This window comes from Hyla sarda, unplaced genomic scaffold (genome assembly GCF_029499605.1).
Source record: "Hyla sarda isolate aHylSar1 unplaced genomic scaffold, aHylSar1.hap1 scaffold_1241, whole genome shotgun sequence".
Lineage (NCBI taxonomy): Eukaryota > Metazoa > Chordata > Amphibia > Anura > Hylidae > Hyla > Hyla sarda.
In genome coordinates this window covers 44,161-69,672 of record NW_026607862.1, presented here as the reverse complement: position 1 = coordinate 69,672, position 25,512 = coordinate 44,161, and the positions used below count along the sequence as shown (strand labels likewise).

Here is a 25,512-nt window from a genome sequence, read left to right as displayed (position 1 = left end):
GCTGAATACATAAAAAGCGACTGTTCAGCGACAGACAAGTCGCATCGGCTGAAAGTAGGCCAGAATGTCAGTCCATGTTGGAGCAGGTTTAGATACAGTCTAAAGTATAGATCTCAAAGTCTGTGCACAGAATTTAGCAAGGGCCTCGCACCTTCTGATGCATCAGGTAGGTGCACAATAGCATAGCCTAACCCTCTGTACTTTGGTCTATATTGATGCGGGACATAGACAGCCAGCTGATGACCAATCCATTAGTGCAATGGATGGCTGGAAGCATTTGTCTTTGCCTTTGCAATACCACAGAAGCAATGCATGGTCAATGTACAGCAATGACACACCTGTGTGAACAGCCAGGAGACCCCCCCCCCCCCCCCCATGTTATGTTACATAGTTACATAGTTAGTACGGTCGAAAAAAGACATATGTCCATCAAGTTCAACCAGGGAATTAAGGGGTAGGGGTGTGGCGCGATATTGGGGAAGGGATGAGATTTTATATTTCTTCATAAGCATTAATCTTATTTTGTCAATTAGGAACATTCAGCACCCACCCGCTATCAAGGCAGCTGCCTATCATGTCATGCCCTACCTGCACAGGTGTGCTGGCTACTCAAATGATCCAATTAAGGAGGCCATTTAGTCAGCAGCAGCAGAAGTCCTGTGCCTGGACGCTCCAACAGGGGCCAGACACAAGCAGAAGCAGAAGCAGCAGAAGCAGCAGCAGCAGCACCACCTTTTGTTTTTTGGCTGCAGCAGCAAGGCCCACAGGGCTGGCTAGCTGGCTAGCCAGCAAGCAGGTAGCAATGAAAGTAGGAATCTTTCTTTTTAACCCTGTAATGGGGTGGTGCACTGTACCCGAAGATACTGCCATATCGGGTCAATGCATAGGGCGACGGAAGCAAGCTTCGAAATCGGCCCCCGTTCTCAAAAATCCATTTAATATATGGTCCCCAGATAGGGGACGTATCAGATATTAAACTGATAAGAACAGATACTACACTTGATCTTAGCCAAAAGGCCGAGAAGCGATAACCGTGAAAGGGGCGGGCCCAACAAGGTCCCCTTCATGGGCACTATCACTGCTTGCTGTCAGGGAGGCTGCCAGACAATTTTCCATGCACACTCTGGGCTGGGGGGCAGTCAACCACCAGTACACACAGCAGAACCTAAACCCATACCATTATTGCTAAGCAGCAAGACAGGGGCCCATTGCACTCCCACGGGGCCTTTTTAAATGCAATCCATAACCCGGATTTGCCAGGAACCCTTCTTACTCCTCCTACTTGCATGTGACACTGGGCTTAGGATCTGCATAGGAAACACACACACAAGCACACACCTACCTTTGTTGCCTGCAGATGCCTCCTTGGCTGTCCCCAAACGGTATCAAACCAACACCCACGGGAAGCTGTAAGCATAGAGGACATGCCTGCACCCCATTGGACTTACCTGTGTGGGTTAAATCCGGGTTATTTGACAACCTATGGCGGTGATGGTTCTGCTCAGGCAGAGCAGTGCTGATGCTCCTCATAAAGCTGTCGCTGCTGTGAAGGTTCTAGGTGACATCACAAATCCCTATGGTTACATACACAACAAAGCTGGGTTGTTGTTGTTTACACTCTGCAAGGCCTGTGGAAGTGAGTGACATCATAGCACTGTAGTTCTGAGGGTTCTAGATGGATGCAACAATCTCCTGTTGCTTCTATGAAGGCCATAATAGACGACATCACCAAACAGCTCCATAGTCACATACACAGCAAAGGAGAGATGTTGTTTACACCTAGTGATGTCAGTGGTATTGAGTGACATCACAGCACAGTGCTAAGGCTCCTGGGCCTGGACACAGCAGCGGCTGCAATATCTCAACGGAGAATACGTTTATATATATGTGTGTGTGTGCGCGTATATATATATATATATATATATATATATATATATATATTTCTCCGCCGAAATCACTTTTAAACCCATTTCCACCTTTTTTTCCCTTCTCTTCCTCTTACTTTTTTTTCACGTTTTTTTACGTTTTTCTCCTTTTCGCCTCTTTTCTGGGCGTATTATTCTTCTTTTTCTTCTTTTTTTTCGTCTAATGCATACCCCATCAGTGCAGCAATGCTTATTCAATACCGCCAGCAGATGGAGACACTGGGGGATAATTTTCTAAGGATTTATACTGATTTTTCCTGTCTGAATTTGTCGCACAGAAAGTTGCAGGCCAAATATGTGTGACATTTCTGCGACTTTAGCTTCTAGAGCATTTTTACAACATTATACATAGGTGCTGAATACATAAAAAGCGACTGTTCAGCGACAGACAAGTCGCATCGGCTGAAAGTAGGCCAGAATGTCAGTCCATGTTGGAGCAGGTTTAGATACAGTCTAAAGTATAGATCTCAAAGTCTGTGCACAGAATTTAGCAAGGGCCTCGCACCTTCTGATGCATCAGGTAGGTGCACAATAGCATAGCCTAACCCTCTGTACTTTGGTCTATATTGATGCGGGACATAGACAGCCAGCTGATGACCAATCCATTAGTGCAATGGATGGCTGGAAGCATTTGTCTTTGCCTTTGCAATACCACAGAAGCAATGCATGGTCAATGTACAGCAATGACACACCTGTGTGAACAGCCAGGAGACCCCCCCCCCCCCCCCCCCATGTTATGTTACATAGTTACATAGTTAGTACGGTCGAAAAAAGACATATGTCCATCAAGTTCAACCAGGGAATTAAGGGGTAGGGGTGTGGCGCGATATTGGGGAAGGGATGAGATTTTATATTTCTTCATAAGCATTAATCTTATTTTGTCAATTAGGAACATTCAGCACCCACCCGCTATCAAGGCAGCTGCCTATCATGTCATGCCCTACCTGCACAGGTGTGCTGGCTACTCAAATGATCCAATTAAGGAGGCCATTTAGTCAGCAGCAGCAGAAGTCCTGTGCCTGGACGCTCCAACAGGGGCCAGACACAAGCAGAAGCAGAAGCAGCAGAAGCAGCAGCACCACCTTTTGTTTTTTGGCTGCAGCAGCAAGGCCCACAGGGCTGGCTAGCTGGCTAGCCAGCAAGCAGGTAGCAATGAAAGTAGGAATCTTTCTTTTTAACCCTGTAAGGGGGTGGTGCACTGTACCCGAAGATACTGCCATATCGGGTCAATGCATAGGGCGACGGAAGCAAGCTTCGAAATCGGCCCCCGTTCTCAAAAATCCATTTAATATATGGTCCCCAGATAGGGGACGTATCAGATATTAAACTGATAAGAACAGATACTACACTTGATCTTAGCCAAAAGGCCGAGAAGCGATAACCGTGAAAGGGGCGGGCCCAACAAGGTCCCCTTCATGGGCACTATCACTGCTTGCTGTCAGGGAGGCTGCCAGACAATTTTCCATGCACACTCTGGGCTGGGGGGCAGTCAACCACCAGTACACACAGCAGAACCTAAACCCATACCATTATTGCTAAGCAGCAAGACAGGGGCCCATTGCACTCCCACGGGGCCTTTTTAAATGCAATCCATAACCCGGATTTGCCAGGAACCCTTCTTACTCCTCCTACTTGCATGTGACACTGGGCTTAGGATCTGCATAGGAAACACACACACAAGCACACACCTACCTTTGTTGCCTGCAGATGCCTCCTTGGCTGTCCCCAAACGGTATCAAACCAACACCCACGGGAAGCTGTAAGCATAGAGGACATGCCTGCACCCCATTGGACTTACCTGTGTGGGTTAAATCCGGGTTATTTGACAACCTATGGCGGTGATGGTTCTGCTCAGGCAGAGCAGTGCTGATGCTCCTCATAAAGCTGTCGCTGCTGTGAAGGTTCTAGGTGACATCACAAATCCCTATGGTTACATACACAACAAAGCTGGGTTGTTGTTGTTTACACTCTGCAAGGCCTGTGGAAGTGAGTGACATCATAGCACTGTAGTTCTGAGGGTTCTAGATGGATGCAACAATCTCCTGTTGCTTCTATGAAGGCCATAATAGACGACATCACCAAACAGCTCCATAGTCACATACACAGCAAAGGAGAGATGTTGTTTACACCTAGTGATGTCAGTGGTATTGAGTGACATCACAGCACAGTGCTAAGGCTCCTGGGCCTGGACACAGCAGCGGCTGCAATATCTCAACGGAGAATACGTTTATATATATGTGTGTGTGTGCGCGTATATATATATATATATATATATATATATATATATATATATATATATATTTCTCCGCCGAAATCACTTTTAAACCCATTTCCACCTTTTTTTCCCTTCTCTTCCTCTTACTTTTTTTTCACGTTTTTTTACGTTTTTCTCCTTTTCGCCTCTTTTCTGGGCGTATTATTCTTCTTTTTCTTCTTTTTTTTCGTCTAATGCATACCCCATCAGTGCAGCAATGCTTATTCAATACCGCCAGCAGATGGAGACACTGGGGGATAATTTTCTAAGGATTTATACTGATTTTTCCTGTCTGAATTTGTCGCACAGAAAGTTGCAGGCCAAATATGTGTGACATTTCTGCGACTTTAGCTTCTAGAGCATTTTTACAACATTATACATAGGTGCTGAATACATAAAAAGCGACTGTTCAGCGACAGACAAGTCGCATCGGCTGAAAGTAGGCCAGAATGTCAGTCCATGTTGGAGCAGGTTTAGATACAGTCTAAAGTATAGATCTCAAAGTCTGTGCACAGAATTTAGCAAGGGCCTCGCACCTTCTGATGCATCAGGTAGGTGCACAATAGCATAGCCTAACCCTCTGTACTTTGGTCTATATTGATGCGGGACATAGACAGCCAGCTGATGACCAATCCATTAGTGCAATGGATGGCTGGAAGCATTTGTCTTTGCCTTTGCAATACCACAGAAGCAATGCATGGTCAATGTACAGCAATGACACACCTGTGTGAACAGCCAGGAGACCCCCCCCCCCCCCCCCCCCATGTTATGTTACATAGTTACATAGTTAGTACGGTCGAAAAAAGACATATGTCCATCAAGTTCAACCAGGGAATTAAGGGGTAGGGGTGTGGCGCGATATTGGGGAAGGGATGAGATTTTATATTTCTTCATAAGCATTAATCTTATTTTGTCAATTAGGAACATTCAGCACCCACCCGCTATCAAGGCAGCTGCCTATCATGTCATGCCCTACCTGCACAGGTGTGCTGGCTACTCAAATGATCCAATTAAGGAGGCCATTTAGTCAGCAGCAGCAGAAGTCCTGTGCCTGGACGCTCCAACAGGGGCCAGACACAAGCAGAAGCAGAAGCAGCAGAAGCAGCAGCAGCAGCACCACCTTTTGTTTTTTGGCTGCAGCAGCAAGGCCCACAGGGCTGGCTAGCTGGCTAGCCAGCAAGCAGGTAGCAATGAAAGTAGGAATCTTTCTTTTTAACCCTGTAAGGGGGTGGTGCACTGTACCCGAAGATACTGCCATATCGGGTCAATGCATAGGGCGACGGAAGCAAGCTTCGAAATCGGCCCCCGTTCTCAAAAATCCATTTAATATATGGTCCCCAGATAGGGGACGTATCAGATATTAAACTGATAAGAACAGATACTACACTTGATCTTAGCCAAAAGGCCGAGAAGCGATAACCGTGAAAGGGGCGGGCCCAACAAGGTCCCCTTCATGGGCACTATCACTGCTTGCTGTCAGGGAGGCTGCCAGACAATTTTCCATGCACACTCTGGGCTGGGGGGCAGTCAACCACCAGTACACACAGCAGAACCTAAACCCATACCATTATTGCTAAGCAGCAAGACAGGGGCCCATTGCACTCCCACGGGGCCTTTTTAAATGCAATCCATAACCCGGATTTGCCAGGAACCCTTCTTACTCCTCCTACTTGCATGTGACACTGGGCTTAGGATCTGCATAGGAAACACACACACAAGCACACACCTACCTTTGTTGCCTGCAGATGCCTCCTTGGCTGTCCCCAAACGGTATCAAACCAACACCCACGGGAAGCTGTAAGCATAGAGGACATGCCTGCACCCCATTGGACTTACCTGTGTGGGTTAAATCCGGGTTATTTGACAACCTATGGCGGTGATGGTTCTGCTCAGGCAGAGCAGTGCTGATGCTCCTCATAAAGCTGTCGCTGCTGTGAAGGTTCTAGGTGACATCACAAATCCCTATGGTTACATACACAACAAAGCTGGGTTGTTGTTGTTTACACTCTGCAAGGCCTGTGGAAGTGAGTGACATCATAGCACTGTAGTTCTGAGGGTTCTAGATGGATGCAACAATCTCCTGTTGCTTCTATGAAGGCCATAATAGACGACATCACCAAACAGCTCCATAGTCACATACACAGCAAAGGAGAGATGTTGTTTACACCTAGTGATGTCAGTGGTATTGAGTGACATCACAGCACAGTGCTAAGGCTCCTGGGCCTGGACACAGCAGCGGCTGCAATATCTCAACGGAGAATACGTTTATATATATGTGTGTGTGTGCGCATATATATATATATATATATATATATATATATATATATATATTTCTCCGCCGAAATCACTTTTAAACCCATTTCCACCTTTTTTTCCCTTCTCTTCCTCTTACTTTTTTTTCACGTTTTTTTACGTTTTTCTCCTTTTCGCCTCTTTTCTGGGCGTATTATTCTTCTTTTTCTTCTTTTTTTTCGTCTAATGCATACCCCATCAGTGCAGCAATGCTTATTCAATACCGCCAGCAGATGGAGACACTGGGGGATAATTTTCTAAGGATTTATACTGATTTTTCCTGTCTGAATTTGTCGCACAGAAAGTTGCAGGCCAAATATGTGTGACATTTCTGCGACTTTAGCTTCTAGAGCATTTTTACAACATTATACATAGGTGCTGAATACATAAAAAGCGACTGTTCAGCGACAGACAAGTCGCATCGGCTGAAAGTAGGCCAGAATGTCAGTCCATGTTGGAGCAGGTTTAGATACAGTCTAAAGTATAGATCTCAAAGTCTGTGCACAGAATTTAGCAAGGGCCTCGCACCTTCTGATGCATCAGGTAGGTGCACAATAGCATAGCCTAACCCTCTGTACTTTGGTCTATATTGATGCGGGACATAGACAGCCAGCTGATGACCAATCCATTAGTGCAATGGATGGCTGGAAGCATTTGTCTTTGCCTTTGCAATACCACAGAAGCAATGCATGGTCAATGTACAGCAATGACACACCTGTGTGAACAGCCAGGAGACCCCCCCCCCCCCCCCCCCCATGTTATGTTACATAGTTACATAGTTAGTACGGTCGAAAAAAGACATATGTCCATCAAGTTCAACCAGGGAATTAAGGGGTAGGGGTGTGGCGCGATATTGGGGAAGGGATGAGATTTTATATTTCTTCATAAGCATTAATCTTATTTTGTCAATTAGGAACATTCAGCACCCACCCGCTATCAAGGCAGCTGCCTATCATGTCATGCCCTACCTGCACAGGTGTGCTGGCTACTCAAATGATCCAATTAAGGAGGCCATTTAGTCAGCAGCAGCAGAAGTCCTGTGCCTGGACGCTCCAACAGGGGCCAGACACAAGCAGAAGCAGAAGCAGCAGAAGCAGCAGCAGCAGCAGCACCACCTTTTGTTTTTTGGCTGCAGCAGCAAGGCCCACAGGGCTGGCTAGCTGGCTAGCCAGCAAGCAGGTAGCAATGAAAGTAGGAATCTTTCTTTTTAACCCTGTAAGGGGGTGGTGCACTGTACCCGAAGATACTGCCATATCGGGTCAATGCATAGGGCGACGGAAGCAAGCTTCGAAATCGGCCCCCGTTCTCAAAAATCCATTTAATATATGGTCCCCAGATAGGGGACGTATCAGATATTAAACTGATAAGAACAGATACTACACTTGATCTTAGCCAAAAGGCCGAGAAGCGATAACCGTGAAAGGGGCGGGCCCAACAAGGTCCCCTTCATGGGCACTATCACTGCTTGCTGTCAGGGAGGCTGCCAGACAATTTTCCATGCACACTCTGGGCTGGGGGGCAGTCAACCACCAGTACACACAGCAGAACCTAAACCCATACCATTATTGCTAAGCAGCAAGACAGGGGCCCATTGCACTCCCACGGGGCCTTTTTAAATGCAATCCATAACCCGGATTTGCCAGGAACCCTTCTTACTCCTCCTACTTGCATGTGACACTGGGCTTAGGATCTGCATAGGAAACACACACACAAGCACACACCTACCTTTGTTGCCTGCAGATGCCTCCTTGGCTGTCCCCAAACGGTATCAAACCAACACCCACGGGAAGCTGTAAGCATAGAGGACATGCCTGCACCCCATTGGACTTACCTGTGTGGGTTAAATCCGGGTTATTTGACAACCTATGGCGGTGATGGTTCTGCTCAGGCAGAGCAGTGCTGATGCTCCTCATAAAGCTGTCGCTGCTGTGAAGGTTCTAGGTGACATCACAAATCCCTATGGTTACATACACAACAAAGCTGGGTTGTTGTTGTTTACACTCTGCAAGGCCTGTGGAAGTGAGTGACATCATAGCACTGTAGTTCTGAGGGTTCTAGATGGATGCAACAATCTCCTGTTGCTTCTATGAAGGCCATAATAGACGACATCACCAAACAGCTCCATAGTCACATACACAGCAAAGGAGAGATGTTGTTTACACCTAGTGATGTCAGTGGTATTGAGTGACATCACAGCACAGTGCTAAGGCTCCTGGGCCTGGACACAGCAGCGGCTGCAATATCTCAACGGAGAATACGTTTATATATATGTGTGTGTGTGCGCGTATATATATATATATATATATATATATATATATATATATATATATATATTTCTCCGCCGAAATCACTTTTAAACCCATTTCCACCTTTTTTTCCCTTCTCTTCCTCTTACTTTTTTTTCACGTTTTTTTACGTTTTTCTCCTTTTCGCCTCTTTTCTGGGCGTATTATTCTTCTTTTTCTTCTTTTTTTTCGTCTAATGCATACCCCATCAGTGCAGCAATGCTTATTCAATACCGCCAGCAGATGGAGACACTGGGGGATAATTTTCTAAGGATTTATACTGATTTTTCCTGTCTGAATTTGTCGCACAGAAAGTTGCAGGCCAAATATGTGTGACATTTCTGCGACTTTAGCTTCTAGAGCATTTTTACAACATTATACATAGGTGCTGAATACATAAAAAGCGACTGTTCAGCGACAGACAAGTCGCATCGGCTGAAAGTAGGCCAGAATGTCAGTCCATGTTGGAGCAGGTTTAGATACAGTCTAAAGTATAGATCTCAAAGTCTGTGCACAGAATTTAGCAAGGGCCTCGCACCTTCTGATGCATCAGGTAGGTGCACAATAGCATAGCCTAACCCTCTGTACTTTGGTCTATATTGATGCGGGACATAGACAGCCAGCTGATGACCAATCCATTAGTGCAATGGATGGCTGGAAGCATTTGTCTTTGCCTTTGCAATACCACAGAAGCAATGCATGGTCAATGTACAGCAATGACACACCTGTGTGAACAGCCAGGAGACCCCCCCCCCCCCCCCCCCATGTTATGTTACATAGTTACATAGTTAGTACGGTCGAAAAAAGACATATGTCCATCAAGTTCAACCAGGGAATTAAGGGGTAGGGGTGTGGCGCGATATTGGGGAAGGGATGAGATTTTATATTTCTTCATAAGCATTGATCTTATTTTGTCAATTAGGAACATTCAGCACCCACCCGCTATCAAGGCAGCTGCCTATCATGTCATGCCCTACCTGCACAGGTGTGCTGGCTACTCAAATGATCCAATTAAGGAGGCCATTTAGTCAGCAGCAGCAGAAGTCCTGTGCCTGGACGCTCCAACAGGGGCCAGACACAAGCAGAAGCAGCAGAAGCAGCAGCAGCACCACCTTTTGTTTTTTGGCTGCAGCAGCAAGGCCCACAGGGCTGGCTAGCTGGCTAGCCAGCAAGCAGGTAGCAATGAAAGTAGGAATCTTTCTTTTTAACCCTGTAAGGGGGTGGTGCACTGTACCCGAAGATACTGCCATATCGGGTCAATGCATAGGGCGACGGAAGCAAGCTTCGAAATCGGCCCCCGTTCTCAAAAATCCATTTAATATATGGTCCCCAGATAGGGGACGTATCAGATATTAAACTGATAAGAACAGATACTACACTTGATCTTAGCCAAAAGGCCGAGAAGCGATAACCGTGAAAGGGGCGGGCCCAACAAGGTCCCCTTCATGGGCACTATCACTGCTTGCTGTCAGGGAGGCTGCCAGACAATTTTCCATGCACACTCTGGGCTGGGGGGCAGTCAACCACCAGTACACACAGCAGAACCTAAACCCATACCATTATTGCTAAGCAGCAAGACAGGGGCCCATTGCACTCCCACGGGGCCTTTTTAAATGCAATCCATAACCCGGATTTGCCAGGAACCCTTCTTACTCCTCCTACTTGCATGTGACACTGGGCTTAGGATCTGCATAGGAAACACACACACAAGCACACACCTACCTTTGTTGCCTGCAGATGCCTCCTTGGCTGTCCCCAAACGGTATCAAACCAACACCCACGGGAAGCTGTAAGCATAGAGGACATGCCTGCACCCCATTGGACTTACCTGTGTGGGTTAAATCCGGGTTATTTGACAACCTATGGCGGTGATGGTTCTGCTCAGGCAGAGCAGTGCTGATGCTCCTCATAAAGCTGTCGCTGCTGTGAAGGTTCTAGGTGACATCACAAATCCCTATGGTTACATACACAACAAAGCTGGGTTGTTGTTGTTTACACTCTGCAAGGCCTGTGGAAGTGAGTGACATCATAGCACTGTAGTTCTGAGGGTTCTAGATGGATGCAACAATCTCCTGTTGCTTCTATGAAGGCCATAATAGACGACATCACCAAACAGCTCCATAGTCACATACACAGCAAAGGAGAGATGTTGTTTACACCTAGTGATGTCAGTGGTATTGAGTGACATCACAGCACAGTGCTAAGGCTCCTGGGCCTGGACACAGCAGCGGCTGCAATATCTCAACGGAGAATACGTTTATATATATGTGTGTGTGTGCTCGTATATATATATATATATATATATATATATATATATATATATATATATATATATATATATATATATATATTCTCCGCCGAAATCACTTTTAAACCCATTTCCACCTTTTTTTCCCTTCTCTTCCTCTTACTTTTTTTTCACGTTTTTTTACGTTTTTCTCCTTTTCGCCTCTTTTCTGGGCGTATTATTCTTCTTTTTCTTCTTTTTTTTCGTCTAATGCATACCCCATCAGTGCAGCAATGCTTATTCAATACCGCCAGCAGATGGAGACACTGGGGGATAATTTTCTAAGGATTTATACTGATTTTTCCTGTCTGAATTTGTCGCACAGAAAGTTGCAGGCCAAATATGTGTGGCATTTCTGCGACTTTAGCTTCTAGAGCATTTTTACAACATTATACATAGGTGCTGAATACATAAAAAGCGACTGTTCAGCGACAGACAAGTCGCATCGGCTGAAAGTAGGCCAGAATGTCAGTCCATGTTGGAGCAGGTTTAGATACAGTCTAAAGTATAGATCTCAAAGTCTGTGCACAGAATTTAGCAAGGGCCTCGCACCTTCTGATGCATCAGGTAGGTGCACAATAGCATAGCCTAACCCTCTGTACTTTGGTCTATATTGATGCGGGACATAGACAGCCAGCTGATGACCAATCCATTAGTGCAATGGATGGCTGGAAGCATTTGTCTTTGCCTTTGCAATACCACAGAAGCAATGCATGGTCAATGTACAGCAATGACACACCTGTGTGAACAGCCAGGAGACCCCCCCCCCCCCCCCATGTTATGTTACATAGTTACATAGTTAGTACGGTCGAAAAAAGACATATGTCCATCAAGTTCAACCAGGGAATTAAGGGGTAGGGGTGTGGCGCGATATTGGGGAAGGGATGAGATTTTATATTTCTTCATAAGCATTAATCTTATTTTGTCAATTAGGAACATTCAGCACCCACCCGCTATCAAGGCAGCTGCCTATCATGTCATGCCCTACCTGCACAGGTGTGCTGGCTACTCAAATGATCCAATTAAGGAGGCCATTTAGTCAGCAGCAGCAGAAGTCCTGTGCCTGGACGCTCCAACAGGGGCCAGACACAAGCAGAAGCAGAAGCAGCAGAAGCAGAAGCAGCAGAAGCAGCAGCAGCAGCAGCACCACCTTTTGTTTTTTGGCTGCAGCAGCAAGGCCCACAGGGCTGGCTAGCTGGCTAGCCAGCAAGCAGGTAGCAATGAAAGTAGGAATCTTTCTTTTTAACCCTGTAAGGGGGTGGTGCACTGTACCCGAAGATACTGCCATATCGGGTCAATGCATAGGGCGACGGAAGCAAGCTTCGAAATCGGCCCCCGTTCTCAAAAATCCATTTAATATATGGTCCCCAGATAGGGGACGTATCAGATATTAAACTGATAAGAACAGATTTTTTTTTTTTTATCTAAAGCCGAGGAACGTGCTTTCGATTCACCCAAAGTGCAAGAAAAAGTGCAAACGTGTTACACTAAAAAAAACGTGCACAAAGGATGCGGTCTATCGCAAGCCCTTCTCCGATAGGAGAGAGGCCCCCCAACAAACCTTACCCTTCGCCTCCGGACCAAAAGGTACCTGCGAGGTTCCAGGTTCGATGTCCCTTTTCGCCGAAGCTACTAGGAGACCACAAATGCTCCCGGCATCCCCCTTGGCGTTAGCCAAGGTATCTGCCCGCAGAGCCGATTACGGTAGGTACCCTGCGAAGCAGGAGTACCCGGGGTGTTTGCAGGGAGGTGCGGAACCTAATGGCCACACACACCTCCCCTAGACCGCCAGGAGGGACACCCAGAAGGGCTACCGCATCCTGACAAATCCTGTGAACACACAACACGCAAAAAGTGACACAGTGAGACAAAAAATAAATAAATAAGTGAATGTGTGCAGATATACTGCCCGGACATCCGGCCGGATCTATAAAAATTTCTCTGATCCTAGCCAGAAGGCCGGGAATCAAGAGGTGAGTGCCACAAGGTGAAGAGATTATGGTGCCCGTGCTTCAACTCAGTGAGCCTATTCTCCCAGTGAGTTTCGGCACCTCGGGGTCACCACTCCCCGAGGCACAAAAGTACCTCGGCTCTAGACCCTCTCAGCCTCATGGCGAGACCCGGAGGGAACAGGTCACATCGGGGCAGCCGTCGAGCTGATTCCTCAGAACCAGCCCCGGAAAGCCCTGGTACACCTGCATCCTCCATGCAGCACCCATCCCCACCAGCATGAAAACTGATAAGAACAGATACTACACTTGATCTTAGCCAAAAGGCCGAGAAGCGATAACCGTGAAAGGGGCGGGCCCAACAAGGTCCCCTTCATGGGCACTATCACTGCTTGCTGTCAGGGAGGCTGCCAGACAATTTTCCATGCACACTCTGGGCTGGGGGGCAGTCAACCACCAGTACACACAGCAGAACCTAAACCCATACCATTATTGCTAAGCAGCAAGACAGGGGCCCATTGCACTCCCACGGGGCCTTTTTAAATGCAATCCATAACCCGGATTTGCCAGGAACCCTTCTTACTCCTCCTACTTGCATGTGACACTGGGCTTAGGATCTGCATAGGAAACACACACACAAGCACACACCTACCTTTGTTGCCTGCAGATGCCTCCTTGGCTGTCCCCAAACGGTATCAAACCAACACCCACGGGAAGCTGTAAGCATAGAGGACATGCCTGCACCCCATTGGACTTACCTGTGTGGGTTAAATCCGGGTTATTTGACAACCTATGGCGGTGATGGTTCTGCTCAGGCAGAGCAGTGCTGATGCTCCTCATAAAGCTGTCGCTGCTGTGAAGGTTCTAGGTGACATCACAAATCCCTATGGTTACATACACAACAAAGCTGGGTTGTTGTTGTTTACACTCTGCAAGGCCTGTGGAAGTGAGTGACATCATAGCACTGTAGTTCTGAGGGTTCTAGATGGATGCAACAATCTCCTGTTGCTTCTATGAAGGCCATAATAGACGACATCACCAAACAGCTCCATAGTCACATACACAGCAAAGGAGAGATGTTGTTTACACCTAGTGATGTCAGTGGTATTGAGTGACATCACAGCACAGTGCTAAGGCTCCTGGGCCTGGACACAGCAGCGGCTGCAATATCTCAACGGAGAATACGTTTATATATATGTGTGTGTGTGCGCGTATATATATATATATATATATATATATATATATATATATATATTTCTCCGCCGAAATCACTTTTAAACCCATTTCCACCTTTTTTTCCCTTCTCTTCCTCTTACTTTTTTTTCAAGTTTTTTTACGTTTTTCTCCTTTTCGCCTCTTTTCTGGGCGTATTATTCTTCTTTTTCTTCTTTTTTTTCGTCTAATGCATACCCCATCAGTGCAGCAATGCTTATTCAATACCGCCAGCAGATGGAGACACTGGGGGATAATTTTCTAAGGATTTATACTGATTTTTCCTGTCTGAATTTGTCGCACAGAAAGTTGCAGGCCAAATATGTGTGACATTTCTGCGACTTTAGCTTCTAGAGCATTTTTACAACATTATACATAGGTGCTGAATACATAAAAAGCGACTGTTCAGCGACAGACAAGTCGCATTGGCTGAAAGTAGGCCAGAATGTCAGTCCATGTTGGAGCAGGTTTAGATACAGTCTAAAGTATAGATCTCAAAGTCTGTGCACAGAATTTAGCAAGGGCCTCGCACCTTCTGATGCATCAGGTAGGTGCACAATAGCATAGCCTAACCCTCTGTACTTTGGTCTATATTGATGCGGGACATAGACAGCCAGCTGATGACCAATCCATTAGTGCAATGGATGGCTGGAAGCATTTGTCTTTGCCTTTGCAATACCACAGAAGCAATGCATGGTCAATGTACAGCAATGACACACCTGTGTGAACAGCCAGGAGACCCCCCCCCCCCCCCATGTTATGTTACATAGTTACATAGTTAGTACGGTCGAAAAAAGACATATGTCCATCAAGTTCAACCAGGGAATTAAGGGGTAGGGGTGTGGCGCGATATTGGGGAAGGGATGAGATTTTATATTTCTTCATAAGCATTAATCTTATTTTGTCAATTAGGAACATTCAGCACCCACCCGCTATCAAGGCAGCTGCCTATCATGTCATGCCCTACCTGCACAGGTGTGCTGGCTACTCAAATGATCCAATTAAGGAGGCCATTTAGTCAGCAGCAGCAGAAGTCCTGTGCCTGGACGCTCCAACAGGGGCCAGACACAAGCAGAAGCAGAAGCAGCAGAAGCAGCAGCAGCAGCAGCACCACCTTTTGTTTTTTGGCTGCAGCAGCAAGGCCCACAGGGCTGGCTAGCTGGCTAGCCAGCAAGCAGGTAGCAATGAAAGTAGGAATCTTTCTTTTTAACCCTGTAAGGGGGTGGTGCACTGTACCCGAAGATACTGCCATATCGGGTCAATGCATAGGGCGACGGAAGCAAGCTTCGAAATCGGCCCCCGTTCTCAAAAATCCATTTAATATATGGTCCCCAGATAGGGGACGTATCAGATATTAAACTGATAAGAACAGATACTACACTTGATCTTAGCCAAAAGGCCGAGAAGCGATAACCGTGAAAGGGGCGGGCCCAACAAGGTCCCCTTCATGGGCACTATCACTGCTTGCTGTCAGGGAGGCTGCCAGACAATTTTCCATGCACACTCTGGGCTGGGGGGCAGTCAACCACCAGTACACACAGCAGAACCTAAACCCATACCATTATTGCTAAGCAGCAAGACAGGGGCCCATTGCACTCCCACGGGGCCTTTTTAAATGCAATCCATAACCCGGATTTGCCAGGAACCCTTCTTACTCCTCCTACTTGCATGTGACACTGGGCTTAGGATCTGCATAGGAAACACACACACAAGCACACACCTACCTTTGTTGCCTGCAGATGCCTCCTTGGCTGTCCCCAAACGGTATCAAACCAACACCCACGGGAAGCTGTAAGCATAGAGGACATGCCTGCACCCCATTGGACTTACCTGTGTGGGTTAAATCCGGGTTATTTGACAACCTATGGCGGTGATGGTTCTGCTCAGGCAGAGCAGTGCTGATGCTCCTCATAAAGCTGTCGCTGCTGTGAAGGTTCTAGGTGACATCACAAATCCCTATGGTTACATACACAACAAAGCTGGGTTGTTGTTGTTTACACTCTGCAAGGCCTGTGGAAGTGAGTGACATCATAGCACTGTAGTTCTGAGGGTTCTAGATGGATGCAACAATCTCCTGTTGCTTCTATGAAGGCCATAATAGACGACATCACCAAACAGCTCCATAGTCACATACACAGCAAAGGAGAGATGTTGTTTACACCTAGTGATGTCAGTGGTATTGAGTGACATCACAGCACAGTGCTAAGGCTCCTGGGCCTGGACACAGCAGCGGCTGCAATATCTCAAGGGAGAATACGTTTATATATATGTGTGTGTGTGCGCGTATATATATATATATATATATATATATATATATATATATTTCTCCGCCGAAATCACTTTTAAACCCATTTCCACCTTTTTTTCCCTTCTCTTCCTCTTACTTTTTTTTCACGTTTTTTTACGTTTTTCTCCTTTTCGCCTCTTTTCTGGGCGTATTATTCTTCTTTTTCTTCTTTTTTTTCGTCTAATGCATACCCCATCAGTGCAGCAATGCTTATTCAATACCGCCAGCAGATGGAGACACTGGGGGATAATTTTCTAAGGATTTATACTGATTTTTCCTGTCTGAATTTGTCGCACAGAAAGTTGCAGGCCAAATATGTGTGACATTTCTGCGACTTTAGCTTCTAGAGCATTTTTACAACATTATACATAGGTGCTGAATACATAAAAAGCGACTGTTCAGCGACAGACAAGTCGCATCGGCTGAAAGTAGGCCAGAATGTCAGTCCATGTTGGAGCAGGTTTAGATACAGTCTAAAGTATAGATCTCAAAGTCTGTGCACAGAATTTAGCAAGGGCCTCGCACCTTCTGATGCATCAGGTAGGTGCACAATAGCATAGCCTAACCCTCTGTACTTTGGTCTATATTGATGCGGGACATAGACAGCCAGCTGATGACCAATCCATTAGTGCAATGGATGGCTGGAAGCATTTGTCTTTGCCTTTGCAATACCACAGAAGCAATGCATGGTCAATGTACAGCAATGACACACCTGTGTGAACAGCCAGGAGACCCCCCCCCCCCCCCCCCCCAGGTTATGTTACATAGTTACATAGTTAGTACGGTCGAAAAAAGACATATGTCCATCAAGTTCAACCAGGGAATTAAGGGGTAGGGGTGTGGCGCGATATTGGGGAAGGGATGAGATTTTATATTTCTTCATAAGCATTAATCTTATTTTGTCAATTAGGAACATTCAGCACCCACCCGCTATCAAGGCAGCTGCCTATCATGTCATGCCCTACCTGCACAGGTGTGCTGGCTACTCAAATGATCCAATTAAGGAGGCCATTTAGTCAGCAGCAGCAGAAGTCCTGTGCCTGGACGCTCCAACAGGGGCCAGACACAAGCAGAAGCAGAAGCAGCAGCAGCAGCAGCACCACCTTTTGTTTTTTGGCTGCAGCAGCAAGGCCCACAGGGCTGGCTAGCTGGCTAGCCAGCAAGCAGGTAGCAATGAAAGTAGGAATCTTTCTTTTTAACCCTGTAAGGGGGTGGTGCACTGTACCCGAAGATACTGCCATATCGGGTCAATGCATAGGGCGACGGAAGCAAGCTTCGAAATCGGCCCCCGTTCTCAAAAATCCATTTAATATATGGTCCCCAGATAGGGGACGTATCAGATATTAAACTGATAAGAACAGATACTACACTTGATCTTAGCCAAAAGGCCGAGAAGCGATAACCGTGAAAGGGGCGGGCCCAACAAGGTCCCCTTCATGGGCACTATCACTGCTTGCTGTCAGGGAGGCTGCCAGACAATTTTCCATGCACACTCTGGGCTGGGGGGCAGTCAACCACCAGTACACACAGCAGAACCTAAACCCATACCATTATTGCTAAGCAGCAAGACAGGGGCCCATTGCACTCCCACGGGGCCTTTTTAAATGCAATCCATAACCCGGATTTGCCAGGAACCCTTCTTACTCCTCCTACTTGCATGTGACACTGGGCTTAGGATCTGCATAGGAAACACACACACAAGCACACACCTACCTTTGTTGCCTGCAGATGCCTCCTTGGCTGTCCCCAAACGGTATCAAACCAACACCCACGGGAAGCTGTAAGCATAGAGGACATGCCTGCACCCCATTGGACTTACCTGTGTGGGTTAAATCCGGGTTATTTGACAACCTATGGCGGTGATGGTTCTGCTCAGGCAGAGCAGTGCTGATGCTCCTCATAAAGCTGTCGCTGCTGTGAAGGTTCTAGGTGACATCACAAATCCCTATGGTTACATACACAACAAAGCTGGGTTGTTGTTGTTTACACTCTGCAAGGCCTGTGGAAGTGAGTGACATCATAGCACTGTAGTTCTGAGGGTTCTAGATGGATGCAACAATCTCCTGTTGCTTCTATGAAGGCCATAATAGACGACATCACCAAACAGCTCCATAGTCACATACACAGCAAAGGAGAGATGTTGTTTACACCTAGTGATGTCAGTGGTATTGAGTGACATCACAGCACAGTGCTAAGGCTCCTGGGCCTGGACACAGCAGCGGCTGCAATATCTCAACGGAGAATACGTTTATATATATGTGTGTGTGTGCGCGTATATATATATATATATATATATATATATATATATATATATATATATATATATATTTCTCCGCCGAAATCACTTTTAAACCCATTTCCACCTTTTTTTCCCTTCTCTTCCTCTTACTTTTTTTTCACGTTTTTTTACGTTTTTCTCCTTTTCGCCTCTTTTCTGGGCGTATTATTCTTCTTTTTCTTCTTTTTTTTCGTCTAATGCATACCCCATCAGTGCAGCAATGCTTATTCAATACCGCCAGCAGATGGAGACACTGGGGGATAATTTTCTAAGGATTTATACTGATTTTTCCTGTCTGAATTTGTCGCACAGAAAGTTGCAGGCCAAATATGTGTGACATTTCTGCGACTTTAGCTTCTAGAGCATTTTTACAACATTATACATAGGTGCTGAATACATAAAAAGCGACTGTTCAGCGACAGACAAGTCGCATCGGCTGAAAGTAGGCCAGAATGTCAGTCCATGTTGGAGCAGGTTTAGATACAGTCTAAAGTATAGATCTCAAAGTCTGTGCACAGAATTTAGCAAGGGCCTCGCACCTTCTGATGCATCAGGTAGGTGCACAATAGCATAGCCTAACCCTCTGTACTTTGGTCTATATTGATGCGGGACATAGACAGCCAGCTGATGACCAATCCATTAGTGCAATGGATGGCTGGAAGCATTTGTCTTTGCCTTTGCAATACCACAGAAGCAATGCATGGTCAATGTACAGCAATGACACACCTGTGTGAACAGCCAGGAGACCCCCCCCCCCCCCCCATGTTATGTTACATAGTTACATAGTTAGTACGGTCGAAAAAAGACATATGTCCATCAAGTTCAACCAGGGAATTAAGGGGTAGGGGTGTGGCGCGATATTGGGGAAGGGATGAGATTTTATATTTCTTCATAAGCATTAATCTTATTTTGTCAATTAGGAACATTCAGCACCCACCCGCTATCAAGGCAGCTGCCTATCATGTCATGCCCTACCTGCACAGGTGTGCTGGCTACTCAAATGATCCAATTAAGGAGGCCATTTAGTCAGCAGCAGCAGAAGTCCTGTGCCTGGACGCTCCAACAGGGGCCAGACACAAGCAGAAGCAGAAGCAGCAGAAGCAGCAGCAGCAGCACCACCTTTTGTTTTTTGGCTGCAGCAGCAAGGCCCACAGGGCTGGCTAGCTGGCTAGCCAGCAAGCAGGTAGCAATGAAAGTAGGAATCTTTCTTTTTAACCCTGTAAGGGGGTGGTGCACTGTACCCGAAGATACTGCCATATCGGGTCAATGCATAGGGCGACGGAAGCAAGCTTCGAAATCGGCCCCCGTTCTCAAAAATCCATTTAATATATGGTCCCCAGATAGGGGACGTATCAGATATTAAACTGATAAGAACAGATACTACACTTGATCTTAGCCAAAAGGCCGAGAAGCGATAACCGTGAAAGGGGCGGGCCCAACAAGGTCCCCTTCATGGGCACTATCACTGCTTGCTGTCAGGGAGGCTGCCAGACAATTTTCCATGCACACTCTGGGCTGGGGGGCAGTCAACCACCAGTACACACAGCAGAACCTAAACCCATACCATTATTGCTAAGCAGCAAGACAGGGGCCCATTGCACTCCCACGGGGCCTTTTTAAATGCAATCCATAACCCGGATTTGCCAGGAACCCTTCTTACTCCTCCTACTTGCATGTGACACTGGGCTTAGGATCTGCATAGGAAACACACACACAAGCACACACCTACCTTTGTTGCCTGCAGATGCCTCCTTGGCTGTCCCCAAACGGTATCAAACCAACACCCACGGGAAGCTGTAAGCATAGAGGACATGCCTGCACCCCATTGGACTTACCTGTGTGGGTTAAATCCGGGTTATTTGACAACCTATGGCGGTGATGGTTCTGCTCAGGCAGAGCAGTGCTGATGCTCCTCATAAAGCTGTCGCTGCTGTGAAGGTTCTAGGTGACATCACAAATCCCTATGGTTACATACACAACAAAGCTGGGTTGTTGTTGTTTACACTCTGCAAGGCCTGTGGAAGTGAGTGACATCATAGCACTGTAGTTCTGAGGGTTCTAGATGGATGCAACAATCTCCTGTTGCTTCTATGAAGGCCATAATAGACGACATCACCAAACAGCTCCATAGTCACATACACAGCAAAGGAGAGATGTTGTTTACACCTAGTGATGTCAGTGGTATTGAGTGACATCACAGCACAGTGCTAAGGCTCCTGGGCCTGGACACAGCAGCGGCTGCAATATCTCAACGGAGAATACGTTTATATATATGTGTGTGTGTGCGCGTATATATATATATATATATATATATATATATTTCTCCGCCGAAATCACTTTTAAACCCATTTCCACCTTTTTTTCCCTTCTCTTCCTCTTACTTTTTTTTCACGTTTTTTTACGTTTTTCTCCTTTTCGCCTCTTTTCTGGGCGTATTATTCTTCTTTTTTTTCGTCTAATGCATACCCCATCAGTGCAGCAATGCTTATTCAATACCGCCAGCAGATGGAGACACTGGGGGATAATTTTCTAAGGATTTATACTGATTTTTCCTGTCTGAATTTGTCGCACAGAAAGTTGCAGGCCAAATATGTGTGACATTTCTGCGACTTTAGCTTCTAGAGCATTTTTACAACATTATACATAGGTGCTGAATACATAAAAAGCGACTGTTCAGCGACAGACAAGTCGCATCGGCTGAAAGTAGGCCAGAATGTCAGTCCATGTTGGAGCAGGTTTAGATACAGTCTAAAGTATAGATCTCAAAGTCTGTGCACAGAATTTAGCAAGGGCCTCGCACCTTCTGATGCATCAGGTAGGTGCACAATAGCATAGCCTAACCCTCTGTACTTTGGTCTATATTGATGCGGGACATAGACAGCCAGCTGATGACCAATCCATTAGTGCAATGGATGGCTGGAAGCATTTGTCTTTGCCTTTGCAATACCACAGAAGCAATGCATGGTCAATGTACAGCAATGACACACCTGTGTGAACAGCCAGGAGACCCCCCCCCCCCCCCCCCCATGTTATGTTACATAGTTACATAGTTAGTACGGTCGAAAAAAGACATATGTCCATCAAGTTCAACCAGGGAATTAAGGGGTAGGGGTGTGGCGCGATATTGGGGAAGGGATGAGATTTTATATTTCTTCATAAGCATTAATCTTATTTTGTCAATTAGGAACATTCAGCACCCACCCGCTATCAAGGCAGCTGCCTATCATGTCATGCCCTACCTGCACAGGTGTGCTGGCTACTCAAATGATCCAATTAAGGAGGCCATTTAGTCAGCAGCAGCAGAAGTCCTGTGCCTGGACGCTCCAACAGGGGCCAGACACAAGCAGAAGCAGAAGCAGCAGCAGCAGCAGCAGCAGCACCACCTTTTGTTTTTTGGCTGCAGCAGCAAGGCCCACAGGGCTGGCTAGCTGGCTAGCCAGCAAGCAGGTAGCAATGAAAGTAGGAATCTTTCTTTTTAACCCTGTAAGGGGGTGGTGCACTGTACCCGAAGATACTGCCATATCGGGTCAATGCATAGGGCGACGGAAGCAAGCTTCGAAATCGGCCCCCGTTCTCAAAAATCCATTTAATATATGGTCCCCAGATAGGGGACGTATCAGATATTAAACTGATAAGAACAGATACTACACTTGATCTTAGCCAAAAGGCCGAGAAGCGATAACCGTGAAAGGGGCGGGCCCAACAAGGTCCCCTTCATGGGCACTATCACTGCTTGCTGTCAGGGAGGCTGCCAGACAATTTTCCATGCACACTCTGGGCTGGGGGGCAGTCAACCACCAGTACACACAGCAGAACCTAAACCCATACCATTATTGCTAAGCAGCAAGACAGGGGCCCATTGCACTCCCACGGGGCCTTTTTAAATGCAATCCATAACCCGGATTTGCCAGGAACCCTTCTTACTCCTCCTACTTGCATGTGACACTGGGCTTAGGATCTGCATAGGAAACACACACACAAGCACACACCTACCTTTGTTGCCTGCAGATGCCTCCTTGGCTGTCCCCAAACGGTATCAAACCAACACCCACGGGAAGCTGTAAGCATAGAGGACATGCCTGCACCCCATTGGACTTACCTGTGTGGGTTAAATCCGGGTTATTTGACAACCTATGGCGGTGATGGTTCTGCTCAGGCAGAGCAGTGCTGATGCTCCTCATAAAGCTGTCGCTGCTGTGAAGGTTCTAGGTGACATCACAAATCCCTATGGTTACATACACAACAAAGCTGGGTTGTTGTTGTTTACACTCTGCAAGGCCTGTGGAAGTGAGTGACATCATAGCACTGTAGTTCTGAGGGTTCTAGATGGATGCAACAATCTCCTGTTGCTTCTATGAAGGCCATAATAGACGACATCACCAAACAGCTCCATAGTCACATACACAGCAAAGGAGAGATGTTGTTTACACCTAGTGATGTCAGTGGTATTGAGTGACATCACAGCACAGTGCTAAGGCTCCTGGGCCTGGACACAGCAGCGGCTGCAATATCTCAACGGAGAATACGTTTATATATATGTGTGTGTGTGCGCGTATATATATATATATATATATATATATATATATATATATATATATATATTTCTCCGCCGAAATCACTTTTAAACCCATTTCCACCTTTTTTTCCCTTCTCTTCCTCTTACTTTTTTTTCACGTTTTTTTACGTTTTTCTCCTTTTCGCCTCTTTTCTGGGCGTATTATTCTTCTTTTTCTTCTTCTTTTTCGTCTAATGCATACCCCATCAGTGCAGCAATGCTTATTCAATACCGCCAGCAGATGGAGACACTGGGGGATAATTTTCTAAGGATTTATACTGATTTTTCCTGTCTGAATTTGTCGCACAGAAAGTTGCAGGCCAAATATGTGTGACATTTCTGCGACTTTAGCTTCTAGAGCATTTTTACAACATTATACATAGGTGCTGAATACATAAAAAGCGACTGTTCAGCGACAGACAAGTCGCATCGGCTGAAAGTAGGCCAGAATGTCAGTCCATGTTGGAGCAGGTTTAGATACAGTCTAAAGTATAGATCTCAAAGTCTGTGCACAGAATTTAGCAAGGGCCTCGCACCTTCTGATGCATCAGGTAGGTGCACAATAGCATAGCCTAACCCTCTGTACTTTGGTCTATATTGATGCGGGACATAGACAGCCAGCTGATGACCAATCCAGTAGTGCAATGGATGGCTGGAAGCATTTGTCTTTGCCTTTGCAATACCACAGAAGCAATGCATGGTCAATGTACAGCAATGACACACCTGTGTGAACAGCCAGGAGACCCCCCCCCCCCCCCCCATGTTATGTTACATAGTTACATAGTTAGTACGGTCGAAAAAAGACATATGTCCATCAAGTTCAACCAGGGAATTAAGGGGTAGGGGTGTGGCGCGATATTGGGGAAGGGATGAGATTTTATATTTCTTCATAAGCATTAATCTTATTTTGTCAATTAGGAACATTCAGCACCCACCCGCTATCAAGGCAGCTGCCTATCATGTCATGCCCTACCTGCACAGGTGTGCTGGCTACTCAAATGATCCAATTAAGGAGGCCATTTAGTCAGCAGCAGCAGAAGTCCTGTGCCTGGACGCTCCAACAGGGGCCAGACACAAGCAGAAGCAGAAGCAGCAGAAGCAGCACCACCTTTTGTTTTTTGGCTGCAGCAGCAAGGCCCACAGGGCTGGCTAGCTGGCTAGCCAGCAAGCAGGTAGCAATGAAAGTAGGAATCTTTCTTTTTAACCCTGTAAGGGGGTGGTGCACTGTACCCGAAGATACTGCCATATCGGGTCAATGCATAGGGCGACGGAAGCAAGCTTCGAAATCGGCCCCCGTTCTCAAAAATCCATTTAATATATGGTCCCCAGATAGGGGACGTATCAGATATTAAACTGATAAGAACAGATACTACACTTGATCTTAGCCAAAAGGCCGAGAAGCGATAACCGTGAAAGGGGCGGGCCCAACAAGGTCCCCTTCATGGGCACTATCACTGCTTGCTGTCAGGGAGGCTGCCAGACAATTTTCCATGCACACTCTGGGCTGGGGGGCAGTCAACCACCAGTACACACAGCAGAACCTAAACCCATACCATTATTGCTAAGCAGCAAGACAGGGGCCCATTGCACTCCCACGGGGCCTTTTTAAATGCAATCCATAACCCGGATTTGCCAGGAACCCTTCTTACTCCTCCTACTTGCATGTGACACTGGGCTTAGGATCTGCATAGGAAACACACACACAAGCACACACCTACCTTTGTTGCCTGCAGATGCCTCCTTGGCTGTCCCCAAACGGTATCAAACCAACACCCACGGGAAGCTGTAAGCATAGAGGACATGCCTGCACCCCATTGGACTTACCTGTGTGGGTTAAATCCGGGTTATTTGACAACCTATGGCGGTGATGGTTCTGCTCAGGCAGAGCAGTGCTGATGCTCCTCATAAAGCTGTCGCTGCTGTGAAGGTTCTAGGTGACATCACAAATCCCTATGGTTACATACACAACAAAGCTGGGTTGTTGTTGTTTACACTCTGCAAGGCCTGTGGAAGTGAGTGACATCATAGCACTGTAGTTCTGAGGGTTCTAGATGGATGCAACAATCTCCTGTTGCTTCTATGAAGGCCATAATAGACGACATCACCAAACAGCTCCATAGTCACATACACAGCAAAGGAGAGATGTTGTTTACACCTAGTGATGTCAGTGGTATTGAGTGACATCACA

General features: G+C 46.5%; 10 non-coding genes and 2 pseudogenes across 10 annotated transcripts; all 12 read right to left on the bottom strand.

Annotated features, from left to right (window-relative positions):
* Window positions 1-838: 838 nt before the first annotated feature.
* On the bottom strand, window positions 839-1,029 carry LOC130303777 (U2 spliceosomal RNA). Its single transcript, XR_008853802.1, has one exon. It is a non-coding gene; the product is annotated as a U2 spliceosomal RNA (small nuclear RNA).
* A 2,084-nt stretch (window positions 1,030-3,113) lies between these two features.
* LOC130303776 (U2 spliceosomal RNA) lies at window positions 3,114-3,304 on the bottom strand. The gene has a single exon (XR_008853801.1). It is a non-coding gene; the product is annotated as a U2 spliceosomal RNA (small nuclear RNA).
* Window positions 3,305-5,405: 2,101 nt separating this feature from the next.
* Window positions 5,406-5,596, bottom strand: LOC130303775 (U2 spliceosomal RNA). Its single transcript, XR_008853800.1, has one exon. It is a non-coding gene; the product is annotated as a U2 spliceosomal RNA (small nuclear RNA).
* A 2,096-nt stretch (window positions 5,597-7,692) lies between these two features.
* LOC130303774 (U2 spliceosomal RNA) lies at window positions 7,693-7,883 on the bottom strand. Its single transcript, XR_008853799.1, has one exon. It is a non-coding gene; the product is annotated as a U2 spliceosomal RNA (small nuclear RNA).
* Window positions 7,884-9,974: 2,091 nt separating this feature from the next.
* Window positions 9,975-10,165, bottom strand: LOC130303773 (U2 spliceosomal RNA). Its single transcript, XR_008853798.1, has one exon. It is a non-coding gene; the product is annotated as a U2 spliceosomal RNA (small nuclear RNA).
* Window positions 10,166-12,299: 2,134 nt separating this feature from the next.
* Window positions 12,300-12,478, bottom strand: LOC130303803 (U2 spliceosomal RNA; annotated as a pseudogene).
* A 693-nt stretch (window positions 12,479-13,171) lies between these two features.
* Window positions 13,172-13,331, bottom strand: LOC130303805 (U2 spliceosomal RNA; annotated as a pseudogene).
* Window positions 13,332-15,424: 2,093 nt separating this feature from the next.
* LOC130303772 (U2 spliceosomal RNA) lies at window positions 15,425-15,615 on the bottom strand. The gene has a single exon (XR_008853797.1). It is a non-coding gene; the product is annotated as a U2 spliceosomal RNA (small nuclear RNA).
* Window positions 15,616-17,700: 2,085 nt separating this feature from the next.
* On the bottom strand, window positions 17,701-17,891 carry LOC130303771 (U2 spliceosomal RNA). The gene has a single exon (XR_008853796.1). It is a non-coding gene; the product is annotated as a U2 spliceosomal RNA (small nuclear RNA).
* A 2,103-nt stretch (window positions 17,892-19,994) lies between these two features.
* Window positions 19,995-20,185, bottom strand: LOC130303770 (U2 spliceosomal RNA). Its single transcript, XR_008853795.1, has one exon. It is a non-coding gene; the product is annotated as a U2 spliceosomal RNA (small nuclear RNA).
* Window positions 20,186-22,258: 2,073 nt separating this feature from the next.
* On the bottom strand, window positions 22,259-22,449 carry LOC130303769 (U2 spliceosomal RNA). The gene has a single exon (XR_008853794.1). It is a non-coding gene; the product is annotated as a U2 spliceosomal RNA (small nuclear RNA).
* A 2,089-nt stretch (window positions 22,450-24,538) lies between these two features.
* LOC130303768 (U2 spliceosomal RNA) lies at window positions 24,539-24,729 on the bottom strand. The gene has a single exon (XR_008853793.1). It is a non-coding gene; the product is annotated as a U2 spliceosomal RNA (small nuclear RNA).
* Between the last annotated feature and the right edge of the window lie 783 nt (window positions 24,730-25,512).